Source organism: Euphorbia lathyris, chromosome 8 (genome assembly GCF_963576675.1).
Source record: "Euphorbia lathyris chromosome 8, ddEupLath1.1, whole genome shotgun sequence".
Classification (NCBI taxonomy): Eukaryota; Viridiplantae; Streptophyta; class Magnoliopsida; order Malpighiales; family Euphorbiaceae; genus Euphorbia; species Euphorbia lathyris.
The window spans coordinates 11,449,767-11,456,974 of NC_088917.1; the positions used below are offsets into that span (position 1 = coordinate 11,449,767).

The 7,208-nt window shown below is 34.1% G+C and overlaps 1 long non-coding RNA gene across 4 annotated transcripts; it reads left to right on the forward strand.

Annotated features, from left to right (window-relative positions):
* The first annotated feature begins 2,765 nt into the window (after window positions 1-2,765).
* LOC136203423 (uncharacterized) lies at window positions 2,766-6,216 on the forward strand. Of its 4 annotated transcripts, none has more exons than XR_010674829.1 (5): window positions 2,766-2,997; window positions 3,087-3,269; window positions 3,746-3,840; window positions 4,850-5,009; window positions 5,924-6,216. It is a non-coding gene; the product is annotated as an uncharacterized lncRNA (long non-coding RNA). The 4 variants fall into 4 exon arrangements; XR_010674826.1 differs by having other exon boundaries at window positions 2,768-2,997; window positions 3,734-3,840; XR_010674827.1 differs by having other exon boundaries at window positions 2,771-2,997; window positions 3,092-3,269; window positions 3,734-3,840; window positions 5,924-6,215.
* The last annotated feature ends 992 nt before the right edge of the window (window positions 6,217-7,208 follow it).

Below are 7,208 nucleotides of genomic sequence, written 5' to 3' on the forward strand. Positions count from 1 at the left end.
TGTCACGGACCACACTACTGAATGTGCGCCCGAATAAACTGTGACACAGAAATTTATGTAAATACAGCATGGAGTTGGAGCGAAAAGAGTGATTATAGGCGAGTTTTGAATTGAATCGCCAGAATCCTGTAAGCATTCTCCAAATGTCCGAGGATGTCATGTCTCGTCTAGGATGACGTTTGATTGTATCCCTCGGGGGAAAACCAAACCAAGCATGCAACTCGGGATAGCCGAAAGTTTCGCCTTCTCGATGAAAACTGAGACGTACTCGTCGTTTATTAGTAAAACGTACGGTACAGAAGAATTCGAGTATCCAGTCGCCTATTATTGGAAATCGCATTTGAGCGAATTTTGTCCACCCTAAACGCTCCATATAGCGGCTCATGTCATCAGTAATGCCTAATTGGTCGTTAAGGAATTCATCCATATACAACATTCCGGTGAAGAATTTGTAACGGTGATTCCAATAACGCCTACCTTAATCGTGGTTGAAGATAGGGAAAGGTGCCCCGTATCGCTTGGATAAGTCTGGGCGTTTGTTGATTGAGGCAGCATTGTGCATAGGTGATTTGTATTTGGTAGGCATGGTGCAAAGTTAGTGTAACTTTAGCAAAGAATGGTGTTTGTGAAGAAAAATCAAAGTTTTGACAAAGATGAAAAGATTTGGAACAGAACCTGAATCCTTTAGGGTTAATTTATAAGAGTTTAGGATGAAAAGAGGTATTGTTTTAATTATGAAAAGGTATAATTTGTACCTTTCTGGAATGAAGAAACTTAATGTTTCAATTGCCAAGAGGTTCGTCGAAAGGGTGAGAGTGTTTCAGGCCTGATAGTGCAGGAAATACGCGTGTCGCGACCGCGAATGGCAAAGCCGCGGTCGCGACACGCTGATTTCCTTGCGGAAATCAGGCATCAAAGCCACCTCCTGATTCACGGTAGAGAATTTAAATATTCTCGGTATGACCAGAGAAATCCGAATCAACATAGACAATTCTGAAACAGAGTATTCTCGGCAGGGAATTTCCAATTCTCGGCAGAGAATTGCCTTAAACTACAAAGTCATCCTAATTTCCTAAAAATTAAATCTAAAATCATGAAATAAAAATATTTACGTTACTAAATCATAACATAAAGTAATCTAATCATAAAAATGGCATTTTGAAATAAAATAAAATAAATAAATAAAATAAATAAAATAAAATAAATAAAAACATAAGAAAAACAAAATAAACTGTGCAAGAAAAACTGAGTAATTTATACGTCAGATAATCTCGTTACGAACGGAATTTCAATTTGTGAAATATTTTCGTAATAGATTTTACATCGACTACCATTAACTTTGAATCGAACTCCGTTAGGACCTTCTAGTTCCAAAGAACCATAATCGAATGTTTTGACGACTAAATATCACTACTAGAAAAAGTTTGATTGCTGACGGAATTTTTTGACGAAAGAAATCCGTCAATAAATTTTGACGGAAGTTCGTCAGAATGTATTCCGTCAATATATTTGACGGATTTTTTGACGGAATGAAAATTCTCTCAAGATATTATGGCGGGAACTTTCCCCCCATTATTTTTGACGTTATATTTTGACGAATATACATTCCGTCAAACATTCTGACGGAATTACTGACGGATTTTCGTCAAAACATTTAAATCATTTTTATGTAATTAAATTAATATATTTTCATATTTTTTAAACTAAAAATCATATTATTCTAATTTGAAAAATTTATATATGTAGTTGAATTTAGTTGCCGTGTGACCAGAGGTCACGGGTTCGAGTCTTAGGAGCGGCCTCTTGCCAATCAAATTGGTAAGGGAAGGCTTGCCCCCAATACACCCTTGTGGTGGGACCCCTCCCCGGACCCTCGCTCAGCGGGGACGCGTAATGCGACCGGGCCGCCCTTTTATATGAATTTTAAATTAATGTGTATCGCCTCATTTTTTATTATATTTTGTAAAAATTATAACTAGATATTTGTATATTAGTAATCTAATTTTCTTTCAAAAATATATGGTAAAATATATAAAAAAACATAAAAATGTAAAAATGTATGATAAACGATATATATATATCAAATAAATAAAAATAACTTTATATTATCTTGTTATTAAATAAATATAATATGAGAAAATCTGAGAATTAATTTTGGAGAATGAAAATTATAATGAAATTTAATTTAATAGGTCAACTAAACACAAGTTTAAGTAAAATTTAAACACAAATATATCGTAAAATAATAAAATTATTTTAGAAAAATGTGAAATATAATTAGGAAATTAGAATCGAAAATATCGGGAGATGAGAGTATAATATATTTTATTTCATTGAAAAATTGAAAATTCATGGTATTCTAACTTGAATTCTTAATTTTATTTTGGTTATTGATAAATTTATGAAAATAATATTTATATTTGAATATTTTTTTTTTATTGGGATAAGGTACCAAAATGATTTTAAAGTTATTGGAGAAGTGTCAATTTGACCCGACATATAAAGTAACACCAATTTAACTCCAATGTTTATGAAATTATGTTAATTTAATTCCACGTAACAATAAATTAATTTATAAAAACTATTTTAACTAATAATTAAATTAAATTGAGTCTTGAAGGTGCTTGTTCGATATTCATTAAAAAAAAAGGCACCTGTTTTGAATTTTAAATCAAACAGGGGGCAAAGAGGTAGCTTTTGCATCTTAAGTTGATATGGACATTGATCATGATTTGATCCAACGGCTCATATCAAACCCTAATCTTATCCCTATAAATTCTTTCTTTTCACTCTCTCTCTCTTCATTCTAGCGTTCGCCCCTCTTTTGGCTTGCCGATCTCTCTTCTGTCTTTGTTTCCTCTCCCTCCATAGTGAAAACATAATTTTTTCTCCTCCTTTGACCGATGATCGATGTTCTGCTTCCCGCTTCTAATGGTGACAGTTGCCTGATTTGGTTAGAGGACTTCTTGTCTGCACTTCCTTTCGAGAATCCCTCTGGTAAAGAAAACTAACTTGTTTTCATGTTTATTCTTCATTTCCTCGATTTTTCTAATTTTGGCTTTGGTTTCGCATCATTTCTCGTGAAGTCTAGGTCATGTTGCTTATGGGACTATTTGGGTTGCTTCCAGTGAGAGGTTATCTGTGGATTCTGAGGTCGCTATTGTTCTTGTGCTTTTGGCAATTATAGCTTGCTGATACAGATGGATCTTCTTCACGCTTTTGCTATTTCTTGGGATCGTCTCTATTTCTCACTTCCAGTTAACTTCATTGTGAGATTTATTCTCTTTTCTCTGGTTAAATTTCCGGTTTACTTTCAAGGATTAATGTTTGTTTTTTTTATATGTATGTGATCAGAACGTGATATGTGGTTGAGCTTGAAAGCTATCGGCATTGTTACGATACAAAAATTAAGCTTTTATTGTGAACTTTAACAGACTGGTTTCAAATTTACTATCTTGTACCAGTATACTAGATAGTAGACAATTTAAAATGTTTTGATTGGGTTGGGTAAGGTTATCTATGTTGATTGCTCACATACTTCATCTACTATTTTGTCTTCGCCTACTATATATCTACTTTGTACTCTCAGTTTGTTTTTTCACTTCCTTATATAAATTTTTTTTAACTTGCCTGCCTCGCTGGCCTCATTTAGTGGTCCATTTGTTAGCAGGGAAGTCTTTCCTGAAATATTATTTGGCTGCAGAATGCATTTAATGATATTTTTGCATTTTAGAAATTGCTGCAGGTGATTGTTATAGTTGTTTCACTTAGATTCTAGTGCTTCAGTGAAGTGGATTATGAGCAACTAGTGGAGTTTGACATACCCAAAAGAAAAAAAAGGTAAAGATAGTACCTTTGAAATTATTGTTGAGAGATGGTTGCTTAGTTGACTTTATCATTACTAAACCTTAAGATGAATATGTGGGTGAGAGAATTTCTCAAAGTCGAAAAGACTATAGATAAGGTTGAGACCATGAAATGATTATATTCATTTCATATGTTGTAGAAGTGTGGATTAAATTAGATATTGAAGGATAATTCATTTAGCTATAAAAAGTTTATTGGGATAAGATGTAGTTACAGAGGACAAACAAATTAGTAAACTAATTATTATCTTAAATTTTTATCAAGGATTACATATATATATATAGTAGCTTTTATGGCATTTTCAAGTCAATAAAATAAAAGGGCTATTGGTTATAACTAGATAAATAGCATATCAAATGCACAAGAAATAGTTTAAACTTGAAGCTTGGACTTGAATAATTGAGAGCATAGTTATTAATGGCGCGCCTAAGGTGCACCTATGGCGCATGGCGCACCAGGCACATGCCTTAATTAGCGCCATGGGGCTGCCATGGCGAGGCGCAATCGCCATGGCACTCGCCTGGTGCCAAATCCCCTTTTATAAGTGGAGTGTTGATGAGCTGATAGCTGATTTGTTACCTGAAACTGCTGTTTGGTGTATTTAATTTGTGAAGGGTTAGATCTGTAGCCTGTAGGGATCACAAAGGGAAAATTCAGGTAACCATACCTCTAGGAGGAGAGCCTAATAACTTCTACTTAAAACTTCCGTCTTGTATATAGAAAACTACAATTTTTTGGCAAAGGATTAAGCCGGAAAAGTAGCTAAGAAGTCTTCTTGTTTGCTATCTTTAAACTTCTCGATTCTTTGAGTCTTTCTCTTTGTCATCCTTTGAGGTGCTGATGTGTTCATTTTGGATTACCATGTGAAATTTGGGGAAATTTGACTCTTCCTCCACACTCATTTTATTGACTTTTTTGATTATGCACTTGTTTTCTTGGAAGTTGTACTTTGTACCGTATTATGATACCCACTATTATGCAGCTCTGGTGAAGTACATGAGGGGGAAGGCCCTGTCACAGAAAATGATTTGGAACATCTACTGCATCTTCTTGAAGGCAAGGATGGACATATGGAATGGCAATCTATGATGGAAAGATCCACCTCAAATATGGGATACCAAGCTTGGCGCCATGAGCCTCAGGTAGATTCTCAACCTTGGCAGTGGAAAATTCTATCCAGCACTATTAAGCTAGAATCTAACTATACCCTTTTCACTCCTTACCCATAGAGATAGATCATAGATGCATATATATATATAGAGAGAGACAGAGAACACTCCCTCCATTCAAATCTATATTTATGTTTTCTTGCTGATCATATATTGTATCCATTTAACATGTCACCGTTTGTTCTCTTTAGTGGCAAATTCTTAAGTTAATAGTCTATTATGGTTTTTTTAAATTGTTATTATGACCTGCCAATAGCTGATTTGATTGTTTTTAAATATTTTGTGCCAAATCCCCTTTTATAAGTGGAGTGTTGATGAGCTGGTCAAAACTTAATCCCCATTGAACTAAACTGTAGGTTTGGTTAAGTATCATGTGGCAACTTAAGTAAAAATGCTTCATAAATATATTTTTGCATCTCAACCATTCAATTCTCTTGGTTAGGTATTAAATTTATTAGCTAATTTAAATGATTAGATGTTAAATTGAAATTATTTTTTATGTTGAAATTGAGAAAGATGAAAAACTAGTGATATTTATGATAAATATATGTATCAAAATTGAAATATTTTAAAGCACAGTTTTATAATATATGTATGTATTTATTGTGTATGCCTGTGTAGAGTTGAGGGAGAAGGTGCTTGTGTTGTATAGTAACTTTTTTAGCTTGCGCTCATTGGTAAAGTTCGTGGTCTTTTTAGTAATAATTCGAGTTTGTGCATACTTGACTATAGGGCTTCAGTTAGGCAAAGAAGGAATCCGAAAGAAACTGCTAATCTTACTAGTGTTCAACAACTTATTAATGATCTTGATCACAATTGTCATTCTGGTAAATCTGACTGCATATATAATGTTGTTGTGATAATTACCCCTCACATCTCTTATGCAGGTTTGCTGGACTTTATACGGCAGCGTAAGCAACTAGTGTGGGTGCCTAAAAGAGTTGGTTAGATTGTTCCTTTTAATACATACATTTAGCGGAGTGGAACTTTTCTAATTTGGTGGGTTGCAAAACTAAAAATTACCGTTGCAGAAGCAGAAATCTATGTTTTAGATTGGTTTCCTTGCAAAGGAAACATAAATTTGTTGATATAGAAGCTCCCTTCAATCCAAATGTTGAAATGTAATAATATTTATTTTTATTTATGAATTGTAATTATGAAATTAGTGCTAATATATTATTATTTAAGTAGAAGTCATTTTTTATTAGCTGACGGAATATTCCGTCGTTATTTCGTCAGAGGTTTAACGGTTTGTCCGTTAATTAAAACGGACAAATTTCCACGGATAATCCGTCAGCAAAAACGTTTGAATATATTGACGGAAATTTTCCGTCAATGACTCGTCAAAATGAATTCCGTCAGTATTCCGTCAAAAGATTTTACTGACGTGTGGTTATTTGATGGTTTTAGTTCCGTCAGCATTCCGTCAGAAATGCATTTTACTGACGGAATATGATATTTTCTGACGGAATTTTCCGTCAGGAAATAGGTATTTTCTTGTAGTGTATGGTCCTAACCATCTGGACTTAAGTTTTCCTGGAAATAAACGAAGTCGTAAATTAAATAACAACACTTTATCCCCAACATTAAAGTGTTTAACTCCAATTTTGGCATCGTGCCATTTTTTCACTTTTTCTTTATAAATCTTTGCATTTTCGTAAGATAGATGACGCAACTCATCTAACTCATTTAAATTTAGCAAACGTTTCTTACCTGCTCGATGTAAGTCAAAGTTAAGTTCTCTAATAGCCCAATAGGCTTTATGTTCTAATTCGACTGGCAAATGACATACCTTACCATACACTAAACGGTACGGAGTCATTCCTATTGGTGTTTTAAACGCAGTACGGTATGCCCATAATGCATTATTAAGTTTAGAAGACCAATCTTTTCTAGAAGATGAGACCGTTTTCTCGAGAATCCATTTGAGTTCTCTGTTTGATATCTCTGCCTGACCATTTGACTGAGGATGGTACGGCGTTGATACGCGGTGGCGTACTCCATATTTTTCATAAGCGTTTCAAAACTCTTGTTTATAAAATGAATACCACCATCACTAACTATAACTCTTGGACAACCAAATCTACAGAATATATCGTCAAGAAAATTAACGACAACCTTAGAATCACTCGTCGGGGTTGCGATTGCTTCAACCCACTTTGAAACATAATC